Source organism: Notolabrus celidotus, chromosome 21 (assembly GCF_009762535.1).
Source record: "Notolabrus celidotus isolate fNotCel1 chromosome 21, fNotCel1.pri, whole genome shotgun sequence".
In the NCBI taxonomy this organism is placed as follows: domain Eukaryota; kingdom Metazoa; phylum Chordata; class Actinopteri; order Labriformes; family Labridae; genus Notolabrus; species Notolabrus celidotus.
In genome coordinates, this window is record NC_048292.1 from 7,973,073 (window position 1) to 7,982,811 (window position 9,739).

The following is a 9,739-nucleotide window of genomic DNA, read 5'->3' on the forward strand; positions in this document are numbered from 1 at the left end:
GAAATGTACAGAGTGCATTTCTGTATTTAAAAAAACATCCAATGTTTTTATTTTAAACTTCCCTCTTCCACTGCAGTTGTCAGCAGCATAGACATACGAGTTTGGATGGTAATGCATGGCGAGGATTGTACTTTCATATCTTCTCCTGTATTTCCATATTGTTTACATGATTCATAACTACTAAGTAATATACATCAAGAAGGTCTTGTTAGTTCATACCACAACTATGGTTGAAAACGAGTCTATTTTTTTGGGTACACAAATAACCTTTTTGATGTGATTAGATAATTTTTGATAAATCCAATCACTGCACAGCACCCACTGAGCTCTACTTGCAGAATTTGCCTGGAGGGCAGTCAGGAGCTGATTGCATAATGAGCCGCTGCCTTGTTAAATCAGCCAATTTACAAATTAACTGATTAACAAATTTCAGTATACTTCTAAAGGGATAGAAGGAAAAGTGCTTCCATGGTAATTAAAGGGATATTTTGGTATTTTTGAAGTGGGGTTGTTTGAGTAACATGTCACTACTCAGTGTACTAGCCACAATAGATGGCGGTCAACTCAGCCCCCCCCTTTTTTTTTTTCTTTTTTTTTTGTTTGTATTCACATCCATTAATGACAAGCAGGTATTAAGGTTAAATTTTTTTTTACAACACAGAAACATAAAATAAAACAGAGCTGAAAGTAAAACAAGACTAGAAACCCCCCAACCCCAACCTTGAACACAGGGTACCACTCCTCTGTCGTTGATTTTCTCTTCTATGTAATATCCAGTAAAGTTTGAAGTTTACCTAAATACATCAAAACTGGATCCCAGATGCTGTGAAATTTGTTCCTAGAGCCTCTCAGTGAATATTTTATTTTTTTTAATTGTATGAAGTGTAATAAGTCACTCAGACACAGGGGCGCTTTGAGTGGGCTTGATGACTTCCAATGCAGAAGTATTCTTCTGCGTGCAAGCAGTGTTATAAAACCAATAACGTCTTTATGTCTTCAACTCAGCCCCTTTAATGAAAAACTGCTGGGAGAGCCAGCACTCAAGCTAGGCTACAGTTTTCTACAGATGGGGCCAAGTCTGCCACATAATTTAGCTAATTTTGAGAGACTCAAACCCAGGCACTCATCTCGGTGTAAGTGTACATTCAACTGAGGAATGTTTCAGCACTTTATTCTGGTTTCTGAAAGCCCATTGGTTTTTCCACTATTTAAAGACGCAACACAGACATGCTCTTCTTCCTGCAGCGCACTGATCAGCTGTTTCGGGTCTGCAGGCTTCAAGAAGAGAGAATAAAGAAAAACAAAGTAGGGAGGAAAACACAGATGAGGGGAAGAGGTAAGACAAGGTCATATGTGCCGTACTGGAGAGAAAAAAAATGACTCATGAAAGATGAAAAGATAGAAAGACATACTCTGAATACTTAAGAATGAACTTGGACTGAAGGAAAAGTAAGGAGACGAGAGAACAAAAATTCAGGAGTGACAGGGAAAGAAAGAGACAGAGGAATTTTTATATAGAAAAAAAAGCAGAAATGTAATGACGATTTTCAAAGAGGGTTAAGGAAAGAAAAGGATAAAGGAGTGTGATGAGACACTGCAGGCTCCAGGTTGGACACAAGCCATTTTAATCCGTCAGTTGGTGTTGTAGTGATGAAACTGATGGATGACACCCATGGGTGCGCTAGCTGGAATAACTACAGCACTAGAGAGAAACTCAGACACGCACTTTAGAGGCAGATCTGTCCTGACCACATGAATCAGGAGCTGCAGCTTCTAGACCTCCAAATGACCCATAAGCAGTGTAAAATGAACTTACTGTACAGAACATCCACACAGAAAATACTCAAGTACTTTTTCTGTAATGTGTCGAAAAATCAGTTAAAGCAAACATCCAAATTCTCTTGAGCTACAAATAGGCAAGATGCAAGAAGCGTAGATTAGTCCTGAAAGTGAAGAAACTAAAAAACATATTTTGGTCTTGGTGTTTCATTGTTATGGGTCGTACTTAACTTTACATCATCATTACAAGGAGAGGCCACAAAATTATTATTCTTGCAGAAAAAGAAAAGAAAGAAAACATTTTTCTTCTGTGCTTGTGACTGTGTGCATGCGACCATCACCATCCCTCTTAGAACTCTGGCCTATCTTTTATTGACAGCTAATATCATGTTCTGTAAAAGAGGGCGTGAACACCTCGGTGGACCAAAAAGAAAAAAAAAGAAAAGAAAAAAAAAATATATATATATATGTATATATAAAAGGACAGGGAAAGAGAAGGAAAGAGAGACACTTAGATGGAGAGGGACCATCTCACCATGACGCCGAAAACACCGTGCAGTGATACTAATGATTAAGCAACCCTTAGTGTCCACAATCATTACTGAAGCTTGGGTCACAGAGGGTTGCCGCCGTGCTGTGTTCTATTTGTGTAACAAGACCACCACTGGTGCATATGATACCATTTGAGTCAGATCAGCCAAGTGGTTCAGCCCGGCACTCAGGCTGCGAGAGCAGTCAGGCCAAAGAACCCAACGCGCTGCAGGAGACCCAGGCCAGGGGACCAGCCAAGGACCCAGACCGGAAGCAAACAGGTACCGCCAGGGCACCCTGGGCGACCCCCAGGTCACCCGGCAGGAGGAAAGGGGGGCGAGGAGGGAGAGATCCCACAGCTACATAATCAGATTTTTTTTTTTTAAATCAAGGGCTGCAGTTTAGCGGTTACTATTAGGAGATTCAATATTATTGGGAGGTTTGGTATCCGATCTGTATAAGGCCATAAGCTGGGGCAGTCAGGCATGGTAAAACTGTTACCATTGTGTAACTGTATGAGGTTATGAGAGTTAGAAATGTTAAAACTTCCCAGAAGTTCTTAAGTAGTGCTGGGTCACTCTGACCTGGAATAACATGTGTTGAGGGTAGATACACATCTTTTTTGGCTAGCAACAATAACATACGGGAAACGTGTGTGTGTGTGTGTGTGTGTGTGTGTGTGTGTGTGTGTGTGTGTGTGTGTGTGTGTGTGTGTGTGTGTGTGTGTGTGTGTGTGTGTGTGTGTGTGTGTGTGTGTGTGTGTGTGTGTGTGTGTGTGTGTGTGTGTGTGTGTGTGTGTGTGTGTGTAAAAAACTGAGAAGGGGGCCACAGGATGCTCTTGATGAATATCAATCAGTGTTGTCAATGGACCAGGACATTGCCTAATATGGACCAGGATGTTGCAAAATATTGACCTGGTGTTCACGTAGCCAAGACTGTGTGACGCTGTTGTGAAGTGTATAAAAGCTGAGTGTGATCTATCATTGATCATTAGGCCAGACTCTCTCATTTTGTTCGAGAATATGCTACAACATTACCCCCCTTAAAAATGTACAAAAAAAAGCTAACTTCAAATCCACAAAAAATCCACACTTTAGTCATGTAGCTGAGATATCATCAAACACTCTTCTGCTTTTGGATTTACAGTGCTTGTGTGTGGAGCCAAAGAACCCTAGTGACAATCAACTACAAGTTATTCCATCTCTCACTCCCTGGTTTAATATTTATGTCTGTTTTCAACAACCTGGTAGCATTTTGGTGACTTGTAAAACTGAAGCTTTGAGTCTCTCTTTTTTCGACTCACACAACTGAGTGCAGAAATCTTACATGAGAGGAGTGAGTTAAGGGTTGCTCTGCATTAGTCATACCGTGTGTGCTGTTTGGCGCTTTGACAGCGGGAGCCAATTACTGAATGAAGTGCAGACGGGTTTGATTGGAGAGTTGTAGGATCAGAAGTTGTAGAGTTAAAAAAAAAAAATATGCTCAGAAATCAAAACTTGTCAGTCACTCAATTTCAGACTGCTGGTGAAGAAAGACAAGACCCAAAGATTTGCTTCTTCATTTAACATTTTAAATGATTCAGCCTCCATAAAAGATAACCATGCTGTAATAAATTCCTTAAATTGACTCATGGGGTGCTATATTTTAGCAACAGTAATTATTTTGACAGTAGGAGCTCACTCTTTTAATTTGTGTATCCAGAAGGCTCAAAATATTAGGCAGATGTTGGCTCTACTGTTCCGAAAAATAGTTTTATCCTCAGGATGTCAACAGTTAGTCGAGTATCGATTAATTGATTGTTAAGAACTGACTCGAACATGTTTTTTTGTTTCAATTTTCTATCATGTGGAACAAACATCATGTGGTCTCTTATTTTCGTTCAGCTATCAGGAAGGTGTTTTGAGTTTAAAGCATTTTTCAATGTGAATCAGCTGATTTAAGGCGTTGTGCACAGGGGAGATGCTTAGCTGGGAGCTGCGGCTAAGTGACGGGTCTCCAAAGTACTTTTTTTCTCTGTCACCAAACTGATTGACTCGGTTGCACTCCCGGCTGATACATGACAGGATTCATATGCTTAATTTTCTCAATAAGCACGAGTAGACTGACTGCCAAGCTGAGAGGGCTAATCAGGACCTCGAGAAGACTCTCCGCTGCCATGTATCGGCCAACCCAGGCTCCTGGTCCTCCCAACTTCCTTGGGTCAAGTTTTCCCATAACACCCTGCCATCCTCTGCTACAGGTATGTCACCATTCCAATGCCTCAATGGTTATCAACCACCCCTTTTCCCAGCTCAGGGGAAGGACATCCTGATCCCATCGGTCCATGCCCACATCCGTCGTTGCCAGAAGACCTGGCATCAAGCTCGCTCTGCCCTGTTGAGATCCTCCGATAGATACCAAAGACAAGCTAATCGCCGGCACACCCCAGCTCCTAATTACACCCCTGGAGACAGGGTATGGCTCTCAACTAAGGTTCTGCCAATAAAAACTGATGCTAAGAATCTGTCCCCCAGATTCATTGGACCATTTACTGCAGAAAGGTTCCAATGAATCCAATGGTTGTCTAGCTGAAACTCCCCCGTACCATGCGAATCCACCCTTCATTTCATATGTCCCGTTTGAAGCCTGTCTCCTCTAGCCCTCTCCTTCCCCAGGCCCCTCCCCCTCCACGATTATAGACCATCATCCTGCCTATACTGTACAAAGCATCCTGAACTCTCGCCGTCGTGGGGTGCAGTCCTTGGTTGACTGGGAGGGTTACGGCCAAGAGAAGAGGAGCTGGATTCCCCATCTGCTGATCCTGGACCCTTCCCTTGTCCGGACGTTTCCCGACCGGCACCCGGACAAACCTGGGAGGTCGCCCAGAGGTGCCCGTTAGTGGGGGGATACTGTCACAGTTCCTCCTCTGTGTGTTTTTGTTTTCCCCTCTCCCTCCTGCATGGTCTCCTGCACTGTCTGCTCACCTGCACTGGATCTGCAAACACACTCCTGCCAGCCATCATCCAATCACCACTGCCAATAAGAACCCTGCACTGACACCCAATCCCTGCCGGATCGCATGCCTACATGGTTTGTTTGCCTAGTATCCAAGTCCAGCTCTTAAAGAGAACCTTTATGAATAGCTTTTTGCCAGTGTTTGTCCATTAACCTTCGACCTATCTGCCACCTGTTTTTCCCGTCTCCAGGATCCATCAGCACCCAGCTCTGCCACCTTCCTCACTCACCTGCCTGTTCATCACCTTCTGGATCCCTCCCTCAGCAACCCAGGACCCCCACCAGCTATCCCTTCACCCTGCACTTTTACAATAAAACATTGGGAAACAAGACCTACCTGTCTGTAGTCTGTTTTTCTGGGTTCAGCCATTATACGTGACAGGAAGTCCCGTTTAAGAAGTTTGGACTGTTGTTTGGGGATGTCGTTGGTTCCTGTGTAGATAATGACTTTTTCAGCAGTCGGCTGGGATTTCATTATTTCTTTTACATGACTATATGTCTGCAGATTCTATTTTTATGTGCCTGCTCCCTATGTTGACCTTCAGCAGGTTAACATTTTGTACAACTATATATGAATTTGGAGATGACACGGCTGTGGTTGGACTGATCTCCAACAACAACAAGTCTTTGTACAGGCAGGAGGTGAAAGATCTTGAGGACTGGTGCAAATTTAACAATCTCTACATCAATGTGGGGAAGACTAAGGAGATGATGGTGGATTTTAGGAAGAGAGACCGCATCCCTCATCACCTTCTCTACATCGGAGGTGCAGCTGTGGAGATGCTGTCCACCTTCAAATACCTGGGCCTGCACATCTCCAATGACCTCACGCAGTCCACCAACACAACCAGCACCATAAAGAAGGCTCACCAACGCTTGTACTTTCCAAGGTAGCTGAAGCGGGCTGGCCTCTGCCCTGCTGTCCTGACATCTTTTTACCAGTGTGTTGGTGGAGAGCACACTGACAGCATACATCACTGTCTGGTATGGGAACTGCTCTGTGGCTGACAGGAAGGCGCCTCCCTTCCCTGGAGGACATATATGTCAGCAGGTGCAGAGGAAGGGCGTCGCACATCATGGAGGACCCTACCCATCCAGCACACGGACTGTTCACCCCCCTCCCCTCAGGCAGAAGGCTGCGCAGCCTAAAAGCCAGAACAACAAGGCTAAGGTGTAGCTTCTTTCCAGAAGCTGTGAGACTTGTGAACTCTTTGACCTAGGTCTGCTCTCTGCACTTTACCGCTGTGACGGCATGCACACATTACTGCGCTTTCTCGCTGGTTTTAAACTAAGTTTTTATATTTACTTACTGTAGGCTTGAGGTAATGTATTTATTTATTTGTAGAGTCTGCTTTTAACTTGTTATCTATTCTGTATGCTGCTGGACCGGAGTAATGTGTTTCATTCCTTCATATTTTTAAATGTGACTGAATGACAATAAAATTAACCTTGAACTTTGAACCTCAATCCATAGCTATTACCATCAGTTATATACATTGTGTTGATGTAGAAATGTAGAATATTTCAAATGTGCATCCCTTATTTGGTCTATTTTTTTGAAGATTTTGGCAGCAGAGAATACACCTATTTTTCCGGAGGTATCTTATTTGATTTGTAAAGTAGTATGACCTTGTTTTCCTTGTTATATTTATCAAAACACAGACCTGTTTCAAACCCTCAGTACTGTCACCATGTTGTTAATCAAGTTGAAGATAGTTCAGTATTCAAATGGCAGCACCTGGAGCGGAGTTGGCAGACACATACTGTAGACATCTATGAATAGTCCTGTGTATCATGAGAGGATATGCAAATTCACTCAAAACATTCTTCAGTCAATGTTTATCTTTAATGTTCTCACATTTGCATGCTGGGTGTTTTCAATGGTCACAGTGAAGTCAGTTCCCCTTTTTGACATCTCTGAATTTATTTTTTAGATGCTGTTTCATGTCATTGGTTTTATTGAACATAACTGCTTCTTCCCTCTGTTCAGGTTACTGATAAACTAGCTTCATGTTGTAAAAGCAGTGCCGTATTTGTGTGCTGCATATTATCATTTACTTAAAACTACAGATACACCTGCAGTGTATACCTATAATCATCCCAAATTACAACCTCAGTTCCAACAAAGTTACAACACTGAGTAAAATGTTCATCAAAACAGATGGCTTGGAAATAATTCTCACCCTATATTATATTGTAAACCGTGCAAAGACAACATATCAAACCTTGAGACTGTAAAACGTTCGTGTTAATTTTGAGTTTGATGCCAGCAACACGTTTAAAGACGTTACAGTGTCCAAGCTTTTCTGTAGTTGGGCTTGTACTTTATTTTTATATTTGCTTTTCCCCTGACAAAACAAATAGCTAATCCCAGTTCAGTATTTTGGGAAGGCACCAAGTGGCCAGATTTAAGAGGGGCCCATGCCACCCCTGGCCAACACTCTGGACACACCCCTGATTCTCACACAGTTTCCCCCTTGCACTGGTCTATATGCTTCGTCCAACTGTAATTCTGGCCTTGTACTCGCTCATTCCCACTTTCTTACTCCTGGCCCTGGTCCCTTATATCTCTCGCACTTGTTGACTTCTCTTCGATAAACCTCCTTGGGGAAAGCCCACTGCAAACTGAAGTGCCTTTTTATTAGTTTGAAAACTCTGGGGGACTTTGGCGTTATTGAGCCATTAAGGGCTGAGAGAATGAGTCAACAACTAGGTCTTATGCCAAGAAATGCATGGTCATATTTGATCATTGTATCAGCACATTGTACCATCAAATATTATGAATATGTTATTTTAATTGAAACAAATGATGAATAGAAGAACTGAGTAACATCATAAAACTTTTGCTGTTTGTTTTCATTCTTTTTTAATTTGAACTTGCTTGAAGGTTTGGACATATTTGCAAAATTACATAAGTTTAACTTCCTTCATGAAATTACAGTTCCATAAATGAACATTCATAGCAGCAAACCTCTGTTCTTTATTATGTCCCATGATAAGGTTACTGAATGTGTTCTTCAAAAAGGATGCAGGGAATTATAAGGCATGTTTTTCAGGAAAAATAGGAAATGCATTGCCGACCCACCCCTTTCCTCAAAATGATATAGTTTTAGTCTAAAGCATGAATAGACTGCAAGCCATCTCCACTCCTCCTCCTCACTGCTTTGCTGCACTCCTCAACACTTTGCTTTGTGGTAAAAGAAACAAACCAAAAAACGCACCGTTTCCATAGAGACAGAGTTTCTGCCCAACAACTTGTGGTCAAAGAAGTGCATGGAATCTTTTTTACAGATATGTGATGAAAAAATGCACAGTATGATACTTGGAGAAGAGAAAGAGAAAATGAGAGATGGCCCTCTAGTTCATTAATGGTTGCAATCCCTGTGTTAATGAAAACAAAATAAAATTCTTAAACGGTGAGTGAACAGACTTTGAGCGCCCAGCTATCATTGATGTGTAGGTAATACTGGCAAATCAAAGTCCTTATCTGCTGGTGCCATGTCTCTTCGCCTTCGTCTATGCAAAGGCAGATGCATTCTATGCTGTTTGCAAAGGGTAGCCCGATTCATTTTTCATCTCACTGATCTGAAGCATCTCTTATGTGTACCAGTTTTTAATTGTCTTGCAAGGCAATGTTACACCTGATTGCAGACTATAAGAAATCCCCACCCCACAGTGACTTCATCTGGTTAAAGCTGGGGTTGGTAATCAGATTTAGATACACTTTTTGTTATACTGGTTAAAATTATCTTTATGTCCTGATGGCAATCAATACATAATGTGTTCTTAAAAAAGAGTGAAGAAAAGCTGCTATCTACAGCCGGAGTAAACCTGGGAAAACAACAACCAATCAGCCTTTTTTGGGTGCCAAAATTTTAAACCATTCAAATCCCGTCTTGCCGCTCTGCCCGCCTCCTGCGCGTACATTTCCCCGGCATGCACTCTGAGTCCCCGTCTCCTGCCGCTGCTTCCCCTGACTCTACTGGCTGCCCCTCTCGCTCGACCTCGGGCCTGTCCCCTCTGACCCGATGAGGTGCTTTGCTCAGGACTGTAGTCCGGATCAGAGTCTAAAAAGCTCTCACCACGGGGCTCTGACAAGCAGAAGAATTAATGACATTTAGTAAGTCCTACAGAAAATGTATATGTATTGTAGCGTCCGTCCAGACGCTGTAGTGATGACGATCCGATTCGTGAACACATTTAGTTTTAATAACCGGTCACTGTCGGCCGTGAGCACGCCAACCAACAAAACAACAATCAATGTTTGAATGAATGAAGAACTTCTCTTGTCTCTCCTCTCTCCAGCTCACACACTCTACACCTCTCCTGATGCCTTCACTGACTGTCAACACTGTAATTAAGAGCATCTACACTGAACACGTTCAACAAACAGTAGAGCTGTTACAGTTTTTGGAGGAGCTCTGAGGGAGGTGGG

General features: G+C 42.6%; 1 long non-coding RNA gene across 2 annotated transcripts in view; it reads left to right on the forward strand.

Moving 5' to 3' along the window:
• LOC117804690 overlaps positions 1-5,636 on the forward strand; it is a 62,047-nt gene extending 56,411 nt beyond the window's left edge. The window contains exons 4-5 of one of the 2 annotated variants that reach the window (XR_004629219.1): positions 4,402-5,379; positions 5,496-5,636. This is a non-coding gene — a long non-coding RNA (uncharacterized LOC117804690). The remainder of the gene's footprint in view (positions 1-4,401; positions 5,380-5,495) is intronic. The other variant, XR_004629220.1, reaches the window with a different exon arrangement.
• Positions 5,637-9,739: the final 4,103 nt, after the last annotated feature.